Source organism: Anser brachyrhynchus (assembly GCF_964034855.1).
Source record: "Anser brachyrhynchus genome assembly, chromosome: 5".
NCBI lineage: Eukaryota > Metazoa > Chordata > Aves > Anseriformes > Anatidae > Anser > Anser brachyrhynchus.
Genome location: NC_137699.1, coordinates 41,306,688 through 41,331,143, shown reverse-complemented (window position 1 = coordinate 41,331,143; position 24,456 = coordinate 41,306,688). Strand labels below are relative to the sequence as shown.

At 38.0% G+C, this 24,456-nt stretch overlaps 3 long non-coding RNA genes across 3 annotated transcripts in view; 1 reads left to right on the top strand and 2 right to left on the bottom strand.

Moving 5' to 3' along the window:
* Positions 1 to 542: 542 nt before the first annotated feature.
* LOC308195486 lies at positions 543 to 9,673 on the bottom strand. The gene is made up of 2 exons (XR_013951539.1): positions 6,617 to 9,673; positions 543 to 6,463 (listed from the first exon to the last, which is right to left on the bottom strand). It is a non-coding gene; the product is annotated as an uncharacterized lncRNA (long non-coding RNA).
* Positions 6,462 to 24,456, top strand: part of LOC308195485 — a 49,590-nt gene continuing 31,595 nt past the window's right edge. Inside the window, exon 1 of the long non-coding RNA XR_013951538.1 lies at positions 6,462 to 6,692. This is a non-coding gene — a long non-coding RNA (uncharacterized lncRNA). The remainder of the gene's footprint in view (positions 6,693 to 24,456) is intronic.
* Positions 10,090 to 24,456, bottom strand: part of LOC308195484 — a 36,663-nt gene continuing 22,296 nt past the window's right edge. The window contains exon 3 of the long non-coding RNA XR_013951537.1: positions 10,090 to 13,773. This is a non-coding gene — a long non-coding RNA (uncharacterized lncRNA). The remainder of the gene's footprint in view (positions 13,774 to 24,456) is intronic.

Sequence of the window (24,456 nt, the reverse complement as noted above, 5' to 3'; positions counted from 1 at the left end):
GCTGCTGTCCCTGGGGGACCCGTGCTGGAGCAGTTTGCTCCTTGGGGGATGAACCCCGTGGTATGGAGCCATGTGGGAGCATTTCTTGAAGAGCTGCTGCCTGTGGGCAGCCTCCACAGGCTCAGTTCGGAAAGGACGGCATCCCGTGGGAGGGACCCCATGTGGAGCAGGGGCAGTGAGTGACCATGAAGGAGCGGCAGAGACAAAGCTTTAGGGACTGACCACAGCCCCCATTCCCCATTCTTCTGTGCCACTCAGGGGGAGGAAGTATAAGAAAGTGGATGGGGAGAAGGTGTTTTAAGTTTGCTTTTAGTTTTTCACTACTGTAGCCTGTTCATAATAGGTAATAAATTTCATTAAACTCCCTAAGTTGAATCTGTTTTGCCCATGACAGTAATTGTTGAGTGATCTCCCTGTCCTTATCTCAGCCCTTGAGCTCTTTTTCACCATATTTTCTTTTCTTCCTTTGAGGAAGAGGAGTGAGAGAGTGGGTGTAGTGGTGTTTAGGTGCCATCAGGGTGAAGCCACTGCAAGAGCAAAAGTTTCTTTGTGTTATCAATATTTTATTTAAAGTCATGATTCCCATAAATATTTTGGGGGCAAGAGAAAGGAAAGTGTACATCATAGGGATGTTGCTGTATGTAAAACTCAAATTCTTTCTAAAAGCCCTTTTATCCTGCATAAATTCAAAGAAAAAGCTTGAAAACATGACTTGGATAGGTGAAAAACATCAGTTCTTATTTGCTTTCTGTGTTGTAGCACTTGGGTTGATAATCAACCTCATGAAGCTCTATGGAGGGAGGCATAGCATCAGCAAGTTTGCTTGGCATCAGCAAACTTGATTGCCTGTCAAGCAGCAATAAAGCCAGCCTGGGATATGCCTCATTGAGCTCTGTTAGAAATGGCCATCCATGGTAGAGAGAAAAATGATTGGACAAACACTTATTTACAATACCGTCATCCCCTGCCAACTACTAAGGTTGTCTTTTTATATAAGTAATTCCCAGAGTGCATTTCTGGAAACTAGGCCTGTGAAAATTATGTCTTTAAGTTAACAGTGCTCCTAAGAGTGTTTTTCAGCTTGCTATTATTGTTGCACTCTTGTTTCTAGGTGCTACCACCTTAACTTTATTGCATCTTCCCTTCTTATTTCTGAAGAGATAATGCAGCCTCAGCTTGGAGAAGGAGCGTTCTGCTCCACCCCTTCCCCCATTACGCTTTATTCCTCATATACTGGAACTGAGCAGTAAGGTGACATTTGCCGTACACAGGAAGAATTCATTATGCTACAGATTTGAAGCATTGATCCAGTCCCCTTTCTACTACAGGTCATCGCTATTCCTTTTGCTAGCTTGCCCCCAATGGCAACACAAATGTTTCCTGCAAAGCAATTCTTTTCTAGGGTTTATTCACCGTCACTGCTGCAAATTGCTTGGTTGTTCAGGAGAGTCCAGGCTGCTGTATGAGTCAGAATGACCATGGCTACAAGAAAATGGAAAGTACTAATAAACCTAGCTGTAGGTCTTTACTTCAGAATGGCAGTAAGCTGGCATCTTTCAGAAGCAGTTCAGAAATAAAATGGCAAGGCAGATACTTCATTATCACAGCTTCGCAGAATCACTGAATTGCTGAGATTAGAAGGGGCCTCTGGAGGTCGTTTAGGCCAACTCCATTGCTCAGAGCAGTATCACCTGGAGCAGCTTGCTCAGGGATGTGCCCAGTAAGATTTTCACTGTCTCCCAGGATGGCAACTCCACAATATCTCTGGGTAATCTGTTCCACCTGGAACCCTCAGAGTAAAAAAGTTTTTTCATACATTTCAGTGGAATTTCCTATATTTCTGTTTGTGCCCATTGCCTCTTGTCTGTCACTGGGCACCACTGAGAAGAGTCTGGGTCTGTCATCTTCACTCCCCCTGTTAGGTGTTTATACACATTGATAAAATCCCCTCTGTGCCTTCTCTTCTCCTGGCTGAACAGTCTGTGGTCTGTCAGTGTCTCCTCATATGACACGTTTCAGTCCCTTAATCATCCTAGTGTCCCTTTACTGGACTTCAACTTTTCCATGTCTCTCCTGGACCTGGCACTCCAGGTGTGATCTCTCCAGTGCAGGATAAAAGAGAAAGACCACATCCCTTGAAACTGCTGCTGGCAAAGCACTTCCTTTTGTAGCTCAGGACACTGCTGGTCATCTTTGGCACAGGGGCATGCTGCTCACCTTCAGCTTGTTGTCCACCAGGACCTGTAGGTGGATCAGGCTCTCAGCCCCCAGCCTGCCGAGATGCAGGACTTAGGGTTTTGATTACTGAACTTGATGAGATTCTTGTTGGCTTATTTCTCCATCCTGTTGAGATCTCTATGAACGGCTGCATGACCACCTGGTGCATCTGTCACTCCTCTGTGGTTATTAGGCAAATTATATTCTGATATATATCTGATATGTATATTTACCATGCAGAGGTAAGTCAGTGGGCTATTAGTGGTCTAGTAAGTCAGTGGATACTGCACACCCTCCATGTCAGAAAACTGGGTCAGCAATGTGTAGTAACATATAATGTATATAACATATAACACACAAGTTTTAGTTTTATTTTCTTTTTCTGATTCTCTCCCCCATCCCACTCAGGGAGAGGGGAGTGGGCTGCCAGGTTAAACCACTACAATGCCCCTTCACCAAAAAGAAATGAAAAATGTTATTGAATATTGAAAATACTCATTTAGATTTGCTCTTCCTTACCTTTTATTTTTCAGCCATCTTTTTTTGCATCCTTCTTGCTGTGATCTAAACAGACCTTTCTGTTTGTCCTGCTCCTCTGACTGCTAGCTAGGAATATGAGGCATCTGGTAAAATTTTATTACTCACTTTGCACTTTTTCACATTATTTTCTCTTCCAATGCTTTGTTAACCTCTAGTCTGCTACTGTGGGTGTCATCAATTGGCAATGTAGAAACCAGGATGTCATGCAATAAAGACCCCTACAAACTTCAAACAGTTCTTACAACATCATAAAAGCAATTTCTGTGCAGACATTCTGTAAATCATAACAAATAATTCGTTTCTGAAAATATCATTCATGTATTGCACTATCCTGTTTAACACGAGCATTTTTATTCTTTCTTTAGTTCAATTCATCTGGTGCTTATTACTCTAATGCTTTTTCTTATTATTTCACTCTCAAGTGGTGTCTAGGTGTGTATTTCAACGAACATATGTGTGTGGTGGTGTTGCCTTGACGGAAAATGGCAAAGAGTATATCACATCTGAATTATCATTTTTTGTGTTGCTAGGTCGAAGGTAGCAAGTTCTGGTCCTTGTTTGTGAAAAGGGCTTATGTTGCCCAGACTATCCTAACAAATTCAGTGCATTTGCAAAGAGCTTCTGTCATTGGTAACATACGTGCATATTAAAGTTCTCAGAGCACTATAAGTATGTACTACATAGACATACGGACAACAGTTGTCCTGTTGGAAGACATATGAATTCACATAATTGAAGACTGGTAATACCACAGAGGAATTTTTTTTTCAGTGGTATACCTTGCTTAACTATTGAAAGGCAAACTATTAAAATAAGACTAAAAATCATAAATGATATCTCATTTTCTTATTTTCTGAAAATAGGTTTTTTTTTTTTTTTGTCCCTTCAAGAACAAAATCTTGCTTGGAAAGCCTTTGAAATGCAGAAATCCAGTGTATAATAATATGGCTTATTAGAATAGGGCTTATAATAGTAATGTCTGGAACTACAGACATTTTTAATAAACTCAATTCACAGTGAAACAAATTGTTAATAGTTTGCGCTGTGTGCTGCGTGAGAAGATGGAAGGTTAGTTTTCAGTCATGACTAATCATGAAAGGATGCTATGATCAAAAGAATTATTTTTGGTGCTGAAACCAGATGGTTTCTCTGATAAACTCTGCCATGAACTTTCAAAAAAAATCAGCGAACCTTTTTTTCTCATAATTGGAAAATACCTGTTGGGTGGCTCACTTCAATAGATAGCTTTAGAATGTATCAAACCTACTGCATAAAGTGCTCATTATTATAATATTTGAGCGCTAGAACATCACTATTACCAGACTTTGACTGATTTCCTGTTATCTCCTACGGGTAAGTCTCCTTGTAAATATAATTTTACAGATCCTACTGACTCAGCCTGATTGACCTGCCTAAATAGTATCCAACCTGTACTTTTGATGTTAAACTTTTGTGGTTATATATGCATGTCAGGCAGTGGTCTTTCGTGTCAGAAGTGCTGGAACTGTTGTGCAGGTGAAGTAAAATAGATCAACTCCTGGGCAAAAAAGCCAGTGCATGTGAACTCCTGTACATATAACATAAAATTGTTGCATAAATACCTTTCTTTGTTCTAGAGGCACAGGCAAATGTCTGAAACCAGTTGAGCCGTATACAGTGTGTAAAAGTAAACAATGCTGTACACAGGGAAAAGACTTGGCAGATTTGCATTGTCATCATAGAAAGGTTATGCCATTTGTTCCCTTCAGATTTTGTGGCTCTTACCTCACTAGATGTACTCTAGAGGTATTTCCTGTGGTTATCTGGGAGTTGTGCATTACTTTTTGGTTTTGATTATCATATATTCCATGTCTTTTGTTGCTCTGTCAGTAACAAAAATAGTCTCAACAACCTCCATGTCAGCTCTCCATGTCAGGATTTGAGGATATCACTTTCTGGGACTAAAATTTGTCTCATAACAGTCTCCACATTTTAATGTTTATTTACTTTTACTGTGGGAAGAGTGTGAATTTTATTGTTTTTCCTCTCCCTTCATTGTTAATAATTAGTGATGGCACAAGACACAAAATCCCAACAGGAAAGATATGCTTTTATAGAGAGAGGATGATTATGTCAGTAGTAATCAAAACACGTAGTAGGTTTTTGGCATTTAAAGGAAACTTCTGTTTTCAGAGTACTAAAAATAACATCACATTATTAATTGTGAATGATTGTATCTGATGAAAGCAGCTCCATTTTTCTCATCTACAAATAGTTTGTGAACTGATCAATTTTCTTCTGAAATTTTTGGAACTAAGTCCTTGTCTGATAGAAAGGATGAGCAATCTTCAGCCTGTACTCACCCAAGTCTTGTTTGGCTTGCTTGTGAATTGACTATGGAATCCAGGTAGTTATTTAAATCCCACAGCCTCTTTTTCTGTTTTCTCTGTTGTCATCAGATATGTTTAAAACAAACAAAGAAACAAACAAAAGAAATGGGTAAGATTGAACAGTGAGGAATGAATAACACAGTCTCCTTCCTGCACAGATGAGTAAGAGCTCCTGAACAGCCTAAGCATGGTGCCATATGAGCAATTCAGAACCTGAACAGTAAATTGGAAAAACAGTGTTTGCAGTAATTAACCACATTGAATATCATAACTCACACAGTTGGCCTATTTGGCAATTTGTTTCCTACTGCAACAAGTGGTAATACCTACAGAAGAATCACATTTAAAATTCTACTTTTAATTTTGTTACAGTAATTGATAACATATTTCACACACTTGCAAGATGGCAGTTGATCAAGTTAACGAATTTTAAGCAGTCACAGCCTGTTAAATTACTTACACTAGCCCATTTTTTCACGGCTTTTAGCCCATCCCAATTGCTAAATAAGATTGCCAGCTCAGACCACCTTTCTTTTTCCCAGTTCTCCCAGAGATATCCTATACATTAGGCCATCATTAAATGCAGTGCATAAAGTGATGTGGGACTGGGAGCAGGCCCCACAGCTGAATTTTTTCCAGCAGAATGCAATTGTCACCAGGCTGAGTTAAGTTTCTTCTTTCTTGTTTTCCTTCAGTGCTAAAAATCTGACACTACTTCATATTTAGTGGCCTCACTTCAGCAGGCAGAATGGAGAGTGCTTCAGTTCAGGCTGTTTTATGGAGATAGAACGAACGATTTCCTGGGAGGCTGTAGATGTACTTTTGAATCTTGTCAAGCTGAAGAAGGAATTGAGCTGAAGTCTCCCACTCCTTGGTGAAGTGCTCTAATCGCTTAACTATTATACAATAAAATGGGCACTTGAGTTACTTTCTCTTTTCAAAGAAGGGTGCTTTGTTCTGAATACAATTCTGACATTGACAGGATGTTGCTGGCAAATTCAGAGCACACCTTCTTAATCCGGCCTTTCACCACACAAAGGTGTGGATGCCTGAAGTGTGAACATCACTTGGCCTTAGACATCATGCAGGTCATGGTTCCTCTCTGAACATAGCAGCTATGTAACACAGCAGGACTACTTTTGTCAAAGAAGCAGCATCTTAGTTTTCAGGAGGAGCAAGCCAACCAGAAGAGAAATTGGGAAGGTCAAGCAGTCTTTTTTTGATGACGCAGTGGAGCAACAAAACAGTGTCAGCATACAGGATAGTCATGAAACAAGGCAAGGTGGAAGAAGAAAATTCTTTTCTCCTTTTTTTTTTTTTTTTTTCCCCCCAGCATCCTGAGTAAAGAATGAAGCATTAAAGATCAGGATCAAATAGGATAAAACCAACAACAACAAAACACCTGCAAATATATATTGTCATCTATGCACCTCAGAAAGGAGTATTCAGATAATCTAATTTTAGAAATTGAAATTAGGCTGGATAATTACCTGACTCCTCCAAGGAACCTTTGCTCTTAGCTCAGACTCAGCATGAATGCCTTATTTGGCCTACAGAAGATGTCAGGTAACGTGAGTTAGCTTGGCCTTCAGTTATGAAGAACCTAACTAATTCTCAGTATTTTACATTTGCTAAGGGCATGCAGATAGCTATCACAGATCGATTGACATAGGGTACTTTTTTACTGTGTGGTAGTTCATGTGGCTAATCGTTTTGATTCAGATTGATTCAGACTGATTTTCTGTTTTTTCACAATATAACTATTTATAAAGGCAGTCAAGACAGATTTGTCATATAACGTTTTAGATTTTCAGTGTCTATTTTTTATGCTTTTGATGCCAATTTACATAAATACCTACATAATCTGCTTATATAAACATGGTATTTATGAACTGCATGAATAGAAAGAGCTATAAAATTTCTTGGCTTACACACAGATTAGATTACTTAGCTCATAATAAAAGGGAAATATTTTCAACATTAGAGTTGATGTCTGATGGAAAATTACATCTTTCATTTAGATCTTACATCAGTGGTGGATGTTAAAACTCCTTCTGACAATTTTTGCTTTATATCCTAAATCTACCCACCAGAAATACAAAAACTGTGACAATGAATTTAGTGTAACCCTTTAATAGCATCTACCAAAGGGAAGGCTGGTTTTCCAGGTGTTTTAACAAGGACAGCAAAATGGCAGGAACTAAATATAAAAAGGATATTTGCCTCCTGTGTGTTTATATATTCCACATCACATTAAGACAATGTTAGCTAAACACTGGCTGCTGCTGCTGAACAAATCACTAGTGATGCAGGTATCTGTGACTAACTAGCACCTTAACTGCTGGGGCAAAGTATCTCGTTACATTCTGTTTTTTTTTGGTTTTTTTTTTTTTGTTAATATGCCAGAAGACCCTGAAAGAATTAATTCTTTGTGGTTTTTAGAATTTAACTTCTATATTTAAAGTAAAATTGTGGTTTTCAATAAAGTAAAGATAAACACATCTTGAGAAAAATTCCTTATACTCAGAGCAGTTCAGGCAAAATTTAAGAGCAAAATAACTTTGCTAGTAGGATGTCAATCTGGCATCTTTTCTTAATTAAGAGGAATCTGCTCTTTTTCTCTCCCATTAGGGCTGAGCAAACTTCTCTGTCTTTATATGTTTGCCGTTCTCTGGGTGATGAGCTCATTCCCTGGTTCAGCAGCTGGTAATAGCGAGGAATTAGCAGCCAACCCCTCCTCACTGCTTTCCAGCTCTGTGGGCAGCAAGCTCAGCGGTGGCTGCTCTGCTTGCTTGCTCACCGGCTGCTCCCCCATGCTGCTTCCCAGCAGCAAGCCAGCGGATGAGCTGCCACCATGGAGCTGGGCACAGAAGAAATCCTTGTGACACTAGGGTTTGCGAGGCTGTCCCTAGCAGTCCTCTTCCCTGCAGTCATTACCTAAACTCTTTGTTCCTTCAGCCCCCCGTGCTGAGGTGTGATGGACTGTGCTCAGTAAGCACCAGATCCAGGCAAGCAGGGAGGCATCTTTCCGTGGCCTTCCTCAGGAGGTAGCACAGAGGCTCCAAGCACCGGTTCAGTTTCTCTAGAGAGAAAGGAACGGCTTCTACTGAATTTAGTAGCTCTGGATCCAGACTGTGATTCATATTTCATGTCTGCTAGAAGGATGCCAGAAGGCTGGGGGAGGCAGAGGGGGCAGTAGCTGCATCAGCTATTCCAAGTTAGTCTACCTGTAACAAGGAGCCAGTGCTGCAAACTAAAATAAAAACTCAAATAATGCACTGCTAACACGTCCAACCTAGCCAAAATCCAAGATCCCATATGCTTTTTAAGAGAAACTGGTAATTGCTGGTTGCAGGGTAGTGAAAGTCCCACTATCTTGAAACAAACTTCCAGAAATGTCTTCTCTGATCCAGATATCAAACCTCTTTCAGCATCGACCTGTGCAACGACTTGTTTGGATTTCTGCCAGTTACACAGCAGTATGGCTCTGGCAGTGCTGAAATGTCTTTCCCTCTCTCAACTTGAATGTATTTTCATGCTTTTCCACCTGAGCTGTTGCTCATCTACCCACAAATCACAATCTTTTCCAAAACAATAATCAGCAGGGCTCTTCTGCTCAGATCATACAAGAAGCTTTTGGGTAGAAATATAGGCTCAGGTCTTTTATGACTATCACACTTAAAGGACAGTGACTTAGACCTATGAATGTAAAGCAACATGCAATGCGTCTTTATTCATTGAAGAAAATACAGGCTGGCTCATTTTTTAATGTCTAGATAATGTACCTACTCTAATAGTACCCAGTGATATGTTTTTAATGTTGGCATCTGCCTGTACCAAGAAAGGACTTAGCAAGCACATAAAAAAAGGCATCAGGTTCTGCCAAAATTACTTCTGTGAGCTGCACCATATGGTCAAAGATAAAATCTAATATTGGAAATACCAGTTGTTTCATTGCTAGCTTGAATACACTGGGGAAAATAATATATTTACTCTGAAGAATTCATAATTTGACTTCATCTCTTCTAGTTTTATTACGAGGAATGTCAATGCTACCTTTTTTTATCATTCAGCTACCCAGTACTCCTTGGCAGATGTAATACTACTATTCTCTTGCAGTTAAATTTTAATGATCATGCTTTACCCCATCTATCACAGTCCTTGAGCAATTAATGCTATCAGAAGGAAAAGTAACTTGTCAGATAACTGCACCAGCCTCTCAGCTGAGCATTCTAAATAGTTTCTCCAGTAAAAAATCTTCTATAAGGATCTCTGAATCCCTTCTGAACTACACAAAGATTTTATATTCCCAAATCTATTTTTCTACGTAAATTTACTTGAAAGTTTAGGCAAGGCTGTTTCAAAAACCAAAGAAACTGCATATTAGCTGCTGCCTTTTGTTCCCAGTATTAAAAACAACAAAAAAAAGGCCTTTGCTATTTTATATATATACATAAATAAAAATATACAGCATATATATATATACGTCATTTCACAAAACACAGACATACAAACACAGCTACTTAAGAGTTTTTATATGGCTGAGATACTCTAGAAAATTTTACCTGAATTTCAGCTGCAAAAAAAGGATGATCTATTTTAGATCCCTGTGAATCAGCATATCAGTTTGTAGAGTCACTGCACAGGCTTGTGAAGAAATGAAGCAGAAATGTTCCACCACATACATAGATAACACACAAGATAAGCTTAGGATTTTAGGATTATTTTTTTTTTTTTTGGACAAAATGTGATCTCCCCCCCCTCTTTAGTTTGAGCATGTTATGTAAGACTCAAAGTCTTGCACAGGGATTCTACACCAAATTGGGATCTGACTTCACTGCCAATGTCTAAAATCTTTTATTAGCAAAGTCATTCAAAACAGTCAGTTTGGAAAGTACTAGAGCTCTCATTATAATACTTACCTCTATTTTTATCTCGATCTGATCCAAATGCAATAAAAGCATGTTGTTCTTAAAGACACTGACATCCTGTCACTCTAGAAGAGTACTTTTAAAAGCTATTTACTGATTCCAGAAAAAGACTTGTAAATAATTGGATCGGGTCCGGTAGAAGGGTTGATTAAATATACTTATTCAAATTGTGGGATTTTTTTTTTTTTTAACTTCTAAGTCAATCAAGATGATAATCACCTACTTCTGTAATTCTCTGTGAATTAAGTATGAGATGAAAAATGCCTATAACTAGTTCATGCCTATTGAGGAGCATTCTTTGAAATGCTGTTTGCCATTGATTAAAAAGAAATAGTAGGTAGCTATATGGAGAGGTAATCTGCTTTTCAGTCAGTGTCGAAGGGGGCACAGTACAAATTTTATTCAAGTGACCTTTTCAAATCTTACGATACCAGTGTTTCTTAGTCTTTCTCTTGGTCTACATGGGATTTGAGCTACTTTTTAGAAACATTGCCAATATTTCTGTCAGTAGAGCTCTGTGCTGAAGCTAACAAGCAGGACATATGAACAGCTGAATTTCTCTGAGATGGCAGTATTTGAGACAAAAATAACTTGGAGAATGCTTATGTAAAATATTAGAGTTCCTAATGTTCTTTGATGGCTCTATGTAGACAGAAAAACTGGCAGCCCATTATCAGACATAATTATACAATGATTTGGATTAGAACTGGTGGGGACATGGGAAGGAAACTCTTTGTTTCCCCTTTTCCCTCTTTGTTTTCCCTTACATGCACATACACATGCACAAATGGGCACACGCACCGCCACAAATTTTTTCCACTAAAACCTGAAACATTTAGTGATCATTTACAAATTTTTTAACATCTTTCAGAAAAAAAAACAAACAACACCAAAAAACATCAAAAGACAAAACAAAACAACAACAACAACAAAAATCAAAAACCAAAACACTAAAACATCTCATTCATAAAGTCAAAAAAAGTTTTTTTTCGGCCGTATTGTAGTATTGGTTTTAGTCAAGTCACAGTTCTTTTCTCCATCCTTATTTGGTTTCTAAGAAAACTTGGTGCAACATTTACTATAGCTTACCTTATATTATTATTATTATTATTATTATTATTATTATTATTATTATTATTATTATTTTCTTTGGAAGAATATTAGGGAAGATTTTATTTGTATTTTGTAATCCTAGTTTGTGATGAATCACCACTTAACTGTTATTTGCCTAGAGAAATCCCAAATCCTACCTATTTCTAATTGTTTCAGCCTTGGTGACATCATCTAGCTCTAGAGATGGTGCCTGTCATCAGCTTTTTGGGGAGTCAGGAGGGCCAGAAGGCCAGGCATCCTAAGGCTGGCTGACAGGTTGTCCCACTTACTGGAGACATGAGACAATCCTATCGGTTGCTCCCTTTTCTTCAATTTGGTTACTGCTGCAAGCTTGTCACTTGTCTCAGCATCTCTCATTCACATCCTTGTTTGTGTCTTCTGCTCCCCAGTCTTGGCTGCAGATCCTGGCTAAGCCTCTTCTCCCTCCATTTGCTGTACCTTAATTTTTGGCTTTTGCCCTCCGTCCCCTCACACCTGATTCCTGGCAAAGCACTGCTCACTGATGGTGACCAGGTTGTCTGACATTGCTCAGCCCTATTTCCCCCTTGCCCTGTCTTACTCAGACTGTTCAGCTTTCTGGCCTTCACTCAGTCTCTGGTGGTACCGTTATTTTGGCTCTACAGCTTGGTATATCCCAGCTTGGCCAGTTTTCTGAACCCTGGTTATCTCCTGACCGTGTTTCATACTCCGCCGCGCTCAGCGGCTTGGCCCAATTCTCTGATCCTCTACCAGACCTCAGATCCCATTTCTGTCGACACCCTGCCTCATTTCCTTCCCATTCCAGCCTGGCTCTAACCTGTAGCTGCAGATAGACTTTAGGGAACCTTACAAAAGGATTAATTCATTTCTTGATTGGAGATTCTTCTTCTTATGAGTAGATTTTTTCTTGAATTTAAGGAACTATGAAGATTTTTTTTTATTTTTTTCTGTTGGTTTCCTTTTAGACTTCTTAAAATAACCACCAGACATGAATCATTGACTGATGGTTCTTTAATGGCCCATTGTGGCAGTGAATAATTGATAGCTGTATAGAACTACAGAAAATCATGTCCCAAATGGTTGTCTCATTGAAAAGAGACAGCTGGTAACCAGCTCAGCCATCCTGACTTCTACAGCAAATTGCAGGATGGAGACTTCAGGATTTTAGCACTGGTGTTTTAGCACTGGTGGTCAGTTAAAGGTTACAGCGAACTTTCTCTACTGAGTATATCCAAGTGTTTGATATAAATGTCCAAATTGTATTTATCAAGTGAATATCAGTGTTGCAGTCACATTAGGATGGAAGAAAGAAACCTCTGATGAAACTTCTAGCATAAGTAGATGTTCATTAGGATTTTAAAGTGCCAGATGTGAGCATTTTCCATATAAATAAAAATATTTATGATTTTCGTAATATCTTCCCTTGAATTCCCTTGATTGGTTTACAAGACTACACCAAATCCTCTCACAAAAGCTGATGTTTTAACAACATTAAAGCATGGTCATTAAAACACTTACAAGAAAATTGTAACACATCCTTCTCCACATGAGAAAAAAAAAGAAGCAGATACAAGGTTAAGGAAAAACCTCTAGCCTTACATCACCTTTAAACAAAATAAAAGGCACATTGGTTCATCTCATTGGGCTGGGGTGATGGGAATATGATAATCCTATTTTATTCCCCACATGGACATCTATAAATGGAATATTTAGATCAGGTATAAATATCCACCTCAACTTTGCCACATTATGGCAAAGAAATGTCTGAATTAGTGAAGTTTTCTGATGTCTGCTTTGAATGTTAGCTATCTAGAGAAATATCCTGTAGAAGGATTCTCCCAAGGAATATCTTCATACTTAACCATATATCCTTGACATTTATTTGGCAAAGATTTTTTCCTCTTAGAACAGAAATGCCACTCCAGCTTCTTAACATTCAAAAATAATTTGTCTCAGAAGAGAATGCTGTAAATTAGATCATAAAACTGAAGAAAGATATGGGTGCCAGCTCACACAATTTAAAACACTACTTGGTTTCCTAAAAATGGCAAAGCTTGTACAGCATGCAACCTTTATAGCAGTAGAATAAGTTAGTAGAATAAATTAGGTGATCCTGATTGGGATTTATTGGGTAAAGTAGCCTATAACTTCTGGGACTACAAACTGATGTCTGTCAGTTATTTGTGAGCTACAGGATAGGAACACACATTCACATATACTTTATCTGAGCTATTATGGCTTTGCAGTCAGAAAGCTATTTTGAGGAAACGGAAAAGCTTTGGTTTTTCATTGAAAAAAGATATGTTTTGAAATAGCCTTTCCTGAGGATCTAGTAAACAAAATTAACATCAAACGTACATCTGTGGTAAGCATTTATTTGCCTCATGAAGTATATAGTTATAAGCATATAGATTTACAGGATTTTTAAAATTTGAATTTAAAGTGCAAACTTGTAATTCAAGGATGTAGAGAAGACCATTTCATGAGCCAATCCTTGTGGAGATTTTGTTGCACATTTAGCCGAGATCTTTTGAAGCTGTTAGGTTATTCCCGCTGTGTCATATTCAAAGTGTGCCCTTGTTCAGACTGACAGATTTTCAAATGCACGAAGAAAGTCAGGCATCCTACAGTGTGATAGCCAATAGAATAACTTGTGTTAATCTTTACGCCTTGGGAAGGTTTCCACTCTTTTTTTAAGTACCCTCATAACTCAATAAAGTTTCATGGTTGTTATTAGTACCAGAAAAGTATTGGAGGTTGAGGCTATGGTTTTGCAGGCCATAACCCTGAATTTTTGCACTGCCACCTAACCCATCAAAGTTGGGCACATCAGTGAGGCCCATACAAAAAAAAATGGTTTATAGTAGTTTTAATACCAGCTTTATGGTGAATGTGGAACAACGTATGTTAATTAAACCACCATAAAGCTTCTTGGTAAAAAGGTATTATTGGGTCAAATAGGTTTGAGCATACTTTAAATGGCAAACTGTGATTGTCTTTTATGGTTACTGTGTGTAATGCAGTTGCAGCATTTTTCATTCAGTTTGATTTTGTTACTGTAAGTCAGTGAACCACTACCTTAACTAGCCTCTCTATTTCAGATTAGGGCTGGAGGCTTCTCTGGGTGATACTCTTTTGTGTTAGTTGGAGCTGTGCCTGTGAAAGGATTTCAACTGGATGAATTCACAAAAGTCAATCTGGTCTGGGAATCTCCTTGAAGTAGCCATCAGGTCTATTCCAAAAGATAATTAGCCATTTTCTACACCCCAGGGTGAAGCTCACATGTGAAGAAAGAAAACAACTCTGACTTTTACCAGAGGGCATTCCTAACGAAAATTTCCAATCAAAGACAGAGTTAAAGGCATGCAATAAGAGATAAAATGATCAAAATCCAACCCGGTATTATAAGGATTTATGGAGGAACACCAGGATTACTCTGTTATACATCTGTCCAGTTTTTCCTGTTCTCACAATGTCATTCTCTCAATGTCATGCAGTAGTTATATCTTTCCATGTTTTTACTTGCCCCAGAGCATAAACCATGTTACACCAAGAGCTTCCCACTTTAGAGAGAAGCATGGTGCTGTTCTCATGTCCCCTTCTACTCATTTTAATTCTCAGCAGATTTTCCTTAGAGAGCCTGACAGTGACAAACTGGATTCTAAAGGTAGACATGCATGAAGAAGGAAATTATGTTGCCTTGGTCCTCCTGCTCTGTTCAGCTGAAGAGCACAAGACTTGGGAAGATCATCCCAAACACACCTTGGAATTATGAAAATGAGGATCCTGTTGGGCATATTTGTTTCAAATGACTGGAGAATAGTCGTTAGCATTAGGATAGGAAAACAACAAATTATAATGCATGCTGTTTTTCTTTAAGAGGTTTTATTTTGAGCTGCATTATAAACACAAGGACATCTGGATAATGATTTCACTTGAGCTTATAGATCATGAAACATGGAGTTCTTAAGGCAGTCATTCTATTGATTTTACCCACCTGTATTTAAGGAGAATTGTCTATTTTGAAAAAGAAGTTTTGATTCAGAATAAAAGTTCTGTTTTCATTTAACAAAACAATAGCTGCTTTTACAAACAAGAATAGTTCTAAAAAACCTTAAACTGAAACAACAATATGCTAAATGCAGTAACATAAAGAAAGATGTAGAATGCAATTGATGCTAGCACCTTCTGTGGAATTATCCAGAAGAAAGCCATAGGGAATATGTAGCGTTCTCAGACTCATCTGCATACCTTTTTTCACATAATCCACTTCCCATGTCACTGAGTATGTATTTACCGTATTCAGTGAATTATATGCCTTCATAAGGAACAGATGATGGTAAAACCTATCTGGTTATGCACCTTGATAGACTCTCTGAAGCAAATAACTGCCATCAAATGAATCAGTTTCAAGTGGCAGAAGTATTTGATTTTATCACAGACAGTAATTTTTCCACACTTGTAATCAATCTTCTAGTGTGCTACAGGCGATAAATACGTTTCTATTTCTTCTAGCCACAGGGGCTAAGTACCTTCTCACCTCTTCTTTTGACAACATCTCCTGCTTCACAGGTACCAACCACTTTTTTCTTCCCTGTAGATTTTGGTACTTCAGTTTCAGACCATAGAAATGGCTCATATGCCAGAAATCTTATCATTCAGCTGTATCTATCAGTCCTATAAGTTAATATGTTTACCTGCAAAATTTGCATCACATACATTCTTAAGCCACATGATTTAAGCCACAATTTATAGCTTTCAGTTCCTTGACATACAGTGAAGGGACCACTTGGCAGTAGAGGAAAAAGGAGTGTGTTTAATTTCCATCAAAATTCACGCCATTGCTTTCATTGGGTAGATTTTGCTCAACACATGTGGGGCTTTGATTCTGAATGAACTGTTGCTGCATGGAGAGAGCAGCAGCAGATCTGAATGACCTCCTTTATACAGTAAAGAACTGCGATATTTTTGTGTAAATACCAAGTGAAGAGAATATAGGATCCCTTGTACTAAACTTAAAAAGAATTAATTCATATAGGATGAATTCTGTCAGATGTGTATTTGCATATGCACATTTCTGGAACACTTGACTTTTTTCTTGTCATTATGTCCAATTAATCGTAAACAGGCAATAATTTTACATAATGTGCCATGCAATGTGTGCTTGGGAAACATTTTTTTTAGCCAAACCCGTCTCTAGAATTTTATATGGGGCAGCAAAGAGATGGAGTTCTTCCAAAGTAAAGCAATTACTGAAGACTTTGCTGTAAGAGAGACTGATAGTGGCTTATCTTGCCTATTATACTGGAACTGCAATTGCTGCACTAAGAAGCTGGACTGGCCCAGAGCCAGCCTAAGAGAAAAGGGACACTGTTAAAGCAATCTGAGATGAGGCACTTACTGTGTATGGAGCCACTTACAGATAGGCAGCTTCAGATAGACGCAGGTAATAGAAGATAAAAAAGTTGGAGCAGATGTAAAATGACTGGGGTTTAATGAAGATGTTTGTGAAAGGAAATGATCCTTTTTTTTTTTCTTTTTCTTTTTTTTTCTTTCTTTCCTTTTTTTTTTTTAATTGTATTTCTTTCCTAAAAAATGATGTTTTATGAAAATAGAAACTTTCTTTGGAAATGTCCCAGACTTGAGGAATAAGAAAACCGCAATGCTTTCTGAAAACAATGGGAAGAAGGGGATAATAACTAATGACCATCTGATACGTTTGTTGTTAGGACACTTGGGCTCTGAAAGACCTTAGAGGACTAATTTACAACAGTACCTATAACCTATCATTCTGTATTGCACAGGAGGTGTCTGATGGCCAAGTGGGTGCTGGGAGGGTTGCCTCCATGAACCAGCATTTATACAAACCAGAGCAGATCCAAGGAGACATACCTGTGTAATGATCTTAAACTAAAAGAGGGTAGATTTAGATTAGGTATCAGGAAGAAATTCTTTACTCTGAGGGTGGTGGACACTAGAACAGGTTGCCCAGAGAAGCTGTGGATGCCCCATCCCTGGAGGTGTTCAAGGTCAGGTTGGATGGGGCTCTGAGCAACCTGGTATGGTGGGAGGTGTCCCTGCCCATGGCAGGGGACTTGGGACTGGATGGGCTTTAAGGTCCCTCCCAACCCAAACCATTCTATGATTCTTTGAATAAACAGTAGCAGGTCTTTACCTTGTCTTGAGCTTTAATGAGATTTTCAAGCTCTGTAATCTACATACACCATGCCATGTATTGATGTGCACTTTGAGATCTGCTGTTCTCTGCAAGGGTCATTACTGGTTTGCCTTCAGGCTTATGGGTGAGCTTAGCAGTGAATCTCATATCGTCCCTGAACACAGACATCTCCACTCATAGCCATGTAAAAGGTGCTTCTTAATGCTGCAGGGGGAAATTCATCAAACTTGTACCATAAAGCTTTTGTTCCACCTAAAGAGCTTACTTCCTTGACCCTGCATCTACATGTGAAAACTCACAGCATTTCAGAACAAGGAGAAAACAGTTAATCTCCCAGCACCCTGCATTCCAGCCAGCCATGGGAGTGCAGGAGACAGATTACTCTGAGATGCTACTTGACAACTCAACCTAGGGTAAACTACAAAAAACTTTACCAAAATATTGACTTGAGTTGCAGCTTCCAAAGGGTCTGGTAATGTAAGAGTAGTATATATCTAAAAACACATAACAAAGGACCTTGGTAAGAAGGCCCCTGACAGGACCAAGGGGAAAGCAGAATGGAGTTAAACTTCCTAATAGTACAGTTTCATTACAAAGCAAAGCATTAATAGTATAAACTATATTGAGCCTGTGGGACAGGGGGAGAAGGATGAGCTCCTGAAATGACTATTTTGTCTGTATGCTGTTAAAGTTATTGATCCTTAGTTCAAGTTAATTTTGGTCCTTAGTGCAAGTTAATTTCAGTAAAATAGGAGTGCACACGGGATGCAACCAAGAACTCTACCAGGAGAGGAAATATGGTATAGTATAGTCTCAATATAACTCTGACACTGTCAGCATGGGAAAATACTTTAGTAACTGCAGTGCAGTCCTTTGCAATACCATAACTTAGAAAACAAAATTTTTCCTGTTCATGGCAGAAGGTATGATGAAGAAGCTTGTAAAATCCTAATGCATTATTTCTGTAAGGTAAATCCATTACTATGCAAGAAAACACTCCTATTTAACTTATCTAGTAGTTGCACACAGGGCTTATTCAGTTTATAAAATGCTGGCCTTCATTTTGTTCTTACATCCTCATTATCAAACCCATCAATCCTCATTCCTTTTAACCCCCTTGTGGCACTAACTGAACATTCAAGTTGTCCCTCCTGTATTTTCAGCACTAAGTATAGGTTAATAAATTATTAGTTCAATCTTTTATTTTAATCATATAGTTAAATACGCTGTAAACTAAGGAAAACCATTGCCGAGAGCAGAAAAGACATTTGATTTCCTTAATGCCTGGCAGAGCACTCTCAGATAAGCTTCTAGCTAGCAATGACCAGAAAATACAAAAGGCTTGACCATATTTCATTATTGTTTCTCATTAGTTGCTAGATGAGATGTTGAAAAGTATTTTATCAAATCATGTGGAATGTAATGATTTGTAGTTTAATTTACCCCAATTTTGGCTTGCCTTGTTATTGTCTCGAGTACTTGAATACGTTGGATTCTGTGGGGTGATAAAGGTATTTGAATTTTGTTTGGGCTTTGCTTTTTCCTGGTATTAAACAATAAAATAAGGCCTGTCCTCATCTACCTACATTATTTTTCCTAACCTAAGAGATTGAGGAGGAATAGAACAGCAGTTAATGTTACACAGAAGCTGCAATGCTGTTTTTGAAGCAGTAGCATGTTTTCAGTGTGCATTACTTTAAGAAGTATTACTATATCCATTCCTTTTACATTCCCTCTTGAACATAAAAGCAATTTCACAAGTGAGTGATGAACCTGTCTGACTTCAAATTCAGTTTAGAGAAAGTCTCACCCAAACTTTCCCAACTATAGCCATTCCTGCTAGGGGGTAGGGACCTCTAGAGTCTTTAACTCACATCCCAGCCCCGCTTTTTCAGAAATAATCAAATATGTTATAAAAGAGGGAGCACTGGCTCCACAGAGCTTCCAGACTAATAGATAGGAAGTAGGAAGGCAAGAAGGATTGCAAGTCTGTAGCAGTTACTAAATACACAGCTTTCCCATCCTCCCCACAGTCTGTCCACTTTTGCTGAAAGGGAAAGGAGGGAGAGGGCTTCCAGCTGACTGCGCAGTACTTCTTTTTCGGAGACAAATATATACATCTTGTTTTCATTTAACTAATTAATCCTTGATACAGTACACTACTGAAATGTAACCCTGTGGAAATTTTGCAGTGTTCTCAAGAGAATCCTGCAGTGACATGATTTAAATGCAATAAATCACATACAAATAATAAACCCTACTATTTCATCATCTTCTTGCAAGGACACTTTTCCCTGGACAGGGAACATGCCCAGTATAAACAAAAGTCTGCTTCTTGCAATCTCAAACAATGGAGCAAATAGAAATAATTCTGTTAAATACCTCTGAGCCAGACAGAGTCTTTCCTCAACCATGGTGAGCACTGATCCCTGGCAGGAGACCTGTTGGCTCCAGTGATACTATTTGTAGGCACAGCCACACAAGCAGGGATTATACAACTCTGTGAGAGAGCTCACCGTGACTTTGCCAGAAATGTTTAACATCTATCACAGTGACTAATTTCTTTCCTACCCACACTCCATAATAACACACGGGACATATCAGTTCAGAGGTCAAGAAAACCCAAGTGATTTTGCCAGTTGGGTACTATGGTTTTTGTTTTTTTTGGTCAGTACATCTTCCATTAGAAGGGATTAATATGTACTGTTTCTATATGAAACGAGATGAAAGAAGTGGCTTTTAAAGGCCCATTAGAGACCAAGAAAGCTACTGATGGGCTGAATGCTGCATGAATCATTAGTGTCCCTGAACCTTCTGGCTCCTCCATAGTAAACAGCTACTTTTATAAGTTAAACAGAATATGCAACTTGAAGAAAACCTTACTAATGACAAGTGGTTTGTGTGTGTTTTTGTTGTTGTTGGTTTTGGTTTCTTTTTTACTATTTTAGTCCAATATTCTTTTCTTGATGTCAAATTACTTTCAGCTGAGAATTACTAAATGGGATATATATTTTTTAATTGGTCAAGTAGCTTTGAGCTTTTTTACACAAGAAGGATCTCTGTGTGTGAAAGAAAGGTGCTCTGTGTGTGAGTGGGGGGAAATGGATGAGAAATAGAGTTCTTGATACCTTTCTCTACTGCTAGCTAATCTAGAAAGAGAACAGTAACAAAATTCTGCTGGGGTTGTTTGATAATGCATTAGTACTATCAGAAGTAGAGAGATTTTATGCTTCAGAGGTATGTTTGAGTTATAGCAACTCTCTGCTCAGATCCTACGGTTGTTCAGCTTAAATGCTGTGCCTTGCTTAGAGGTATTTTAATTGGAATTTACCTCTGATCTTTTTAGTTGTTTAGGGCCATATTCTGAAACACACGGACGTTTCATCTTGTTGGCTCACAAAAGCCAATAACCTACAGGTAGAGCAGAGGTAGAGTTTAACATGAGGCAGACTTCTACATAGCTGTAACACAGAGTCCGTAACATCAACATGCAGCACGACACATGCAGTTCTGGCACTGTAAGAGGAGGTGAGAGTGTCATTGTTTAATTAAATTTAACTGAAAATTTTGTATGAATAAAAGAGCAAGCGTACACTTGAATTCTCTGGATATGAATAAGTAATGTCCAACTGTTTCCAAATGTATTTCAAGGCATTGTTTGGCGGCACAAAGTTCATCTCAGGTGAACTGGCAAAAAAATGTTTTCTGGTTTTCCCAAAGTTTCTGTGCCAGTTGATTCATTGATCCATATTTAAGTACACAAGCTTGAAAGCTAAACCAACATGTAAAAGACAGATACAGTGACTGCAGTTCACATTCAAGCCATTTATGCCCAGATTGGCATTCTGATACTTTCTTTACACTACCTCTTTTGGCAACTCTGCTTCTGTCCCCAGGATGCTCTCAAACTTGTTAAGTTAATGCCTCATTGTCAGGATCTGTACCCATATCACAACAATACATGGGTATGTGGGTCAAGGATGGTTGTGGATTTGACTGTTGCCCAAAATTAAAATGGCGCTGCATGAAGTTTTTCTTTATAAATATATATATATATAAATATATATATATGTGGAGTTATTTGCAAGTACAAATGAAGCCTTACCCATGAGTGTTATTGGTATCTTATTTAGCTGAACAATTTATAATACAGTCACCCCTAGTGTAGGAGGTTCTCCAAGATTAATTAGGTGGTTGTGGCAAGACTTATGCATTCATAGCAAGGTAGTTTGTTCTATGAATGTCTGATTGTGCTGCTTATTATTCATGTCACTGTATAGTGGTAAAATTGCATGTAATAATAAAGCCCTAAGTTGTATATTACTGCAGAAGGAGCAAAGATTAGAGTGTCTGATGCATCTGGTCTCAAGGGGAGAAGGTGATATTATTTTGTGAATCCTCTACACCTACAGCTTTGCAATAAGCATTTAATGCAATGTTGCAATAATCCTCTGTAAGCGTAACTCACTCTATAGGCAAGAAGGAAAGAGTGAAAAAAGAAGCACTAACAATTGTATTTAAGAGAGAAGAAAGAAAAATGATCAAAAGCAGACAGCCATGCACAAGGGACATCATGTCATTGTAGTCAGTAAAACTGAAGAGAATCACTATGATTAGAGGAGCATCAAGAAATCTGAATGTGATCTCATCCTGGCGCTGTGAGCTGCTGGGATTGCAGAGGAAGAATGAAATTTGAAGGCATTTGATTTTTGCAGAGAAATCTTTAAATTCATACTGCCAATGTTTAAAATGTATTTTAGAGCAATTTAGTTTTGGTAAAGATCAGTCTTTCAACTGACGTTATTCATAGACTAATAACAGAGCATCTGTGAGATGTGACATACCCGGTTATTACATGCAATTGTGTGAAAAAGCTGAACGTCTAATTTGTATGAAATCAATGGAAGTTGTAAATGTTCTGCTTCTTACAGAACTGGGTTTTTATAGGGAAAAAAATGATGTTAAACAGTATGATATTCGCCTTCCCTATCGTAAATGTTTGTGGAAGAAATCTATAGTCAGCTCTGAAGTGAACATCACGTCTTTGTCAGGATTTGGGGGGATAACATGATAATTAAAATGGTTTATTATCCTAAGAGAAGAAACATATCATTATTGGCATGTAGGCTTATCAGGTCTACATGTTGCTGTTTGAAATGTTAGTGCAATGCAATAATTCACTGTGAAACTTCAGGAATCATCTTGGTGTCACCTGCTTCTTGCAGGAAGGGCACAAGCAAGAGAGGAGGAAATCTTCCTGAATTTTGTCACCTACAGCATGAGCTCACAGTACCCTGCACTGCTGGCAGCTCTGGGTGAAAAGCTTGCCAAACAGAATTGACACAAAGCTTATTGTTTAAGATTGATGAAGCTTAAAAACAAACAAACAAACAAAAAAAGTGGTAGTCATTTGTTAAAATTGAAGTGTTCTGCTGGAATATCTTGATTTGTTTTTCTAAAAAGAAGATTTTTTTGAGGTTTGACACCATTTTGCATGGTTAGGCTTCTCAGAAGAAGAACCATTCTAAGAAAATGCCATCTGAGATGGGCTTCAGTAAAGTTTAGGTCAGATGAATTTGGCCCTTAGAGATTGCATGTTAAATTGGAATGTTTCAGGTTTATTTCATGACATACTAATTTTGATTTGGAATGTATTTTCGTCTTTGTGTTTTAGTGTTTTTTTTTTTATTTTAATTATAACTTCCAGGATATAAATCCAGGTCTCAACCTCATGACAGTAGGCATTAAATCTGTGATATAGTTTTTGTAGATTTCTTTTAAGTTCCTCTCTAAAACTTGGCTAATTGCTTTGCCACAATAATTAACTGTTAGTTTGAATTTCCTGGAGCTCATGTAGGGCAGTTGAAACCTACTGAGAAATGTTGAAAGAAATAGAATCAGAAATTATTGTGAGAATTATTGTGAGCATAATTAGTAAATAAAATGCACCTAGAAAATTATTTAGTCCACTAACATGGCAAAATATTTGCACAGTGGCCATTGCAAGTTTTGATCCCAATTTTGTAGAGAATTTTATTTCAGAGAAGCATGGTAAAGGATGGCTACAGCTTGGTTCCACAACATCTAACACACGTTATGGTAAAATCTAGGCAGCCTGATATCTTTACAACAATCTTCTGTCCTTAGAAATATCACTTTTACTAAAGAGTAATATTACTCTTAATAAAGACTCGAGATCGCTTCCTAAAGTTATTCATGGAGCTATCCAGCTGTGTGATACGGTCACCTTTCATGTCCATTTTGGTGGCTTTTCTGTTTCTCAATGTGATCTAAGAGTTTTCAGGTTTTTTAGGTAATTCAGACCCTGTTCCTAAGGTGACAGTTTTGATTAGGTTAATTTAAAAGGCAAAACAAATCTAAGTATCTCTTTAGATTTATGTGCTGAGTTATCATAAACTACGCCACTGTAACCTTCCAGACATATTATAAGCAAGTCATGCAACTCACTAGAAGCTAATACAGAAGACCTTCAGCTGAAAATGTCTTTAAAGGCTACATATTCTAAAATTACTTTTTTTCAAAATACTCTTAAAGTTAACCACTAATGATACCCAAGACCCAACAAAATACATTACAGAGCTATTATGGTAGCTTCTCAGCAACTGAACATATACCTACAAAATAGAACCACTGTATTATTAAGTACCTAATTTTTTTGATTTCAGACAGACAAACTCAGACCTTTAATTTATTAATACGATTTTATTTTCACCCCTCCCCTAATCTTTAGCTGGATTTTGAGATAGCCAGAAATGTTACTGTATGTAAAGGGGACTAATTTACTTTGTATAAAAGCATCCTGAGCATCAGGGGACCATGTTCATATTTTTGATTCATTAAATGAAACTCTTCTCTTAGCCGTATGGCTTTTGCAATGTTAGGGAATTAACTAGATTTTCTCTTGGCTCCTAAATCAGCAACAAATGGCAGTCAGCATAGTCCTAATTACAGACTGCTGTAGGAGAGGAAGCAAATGCAGATTCAGTTTGATTTACATATTGAATGAAGCTCATTTTGCGTTTCAATAGTTCTGTCTCCTAGATCTCTCCAGGCTTGTTTTATTTCTTGTTTTCTCCTTGGTTTTTCACAGTTTCAGTGCTCGTATGAT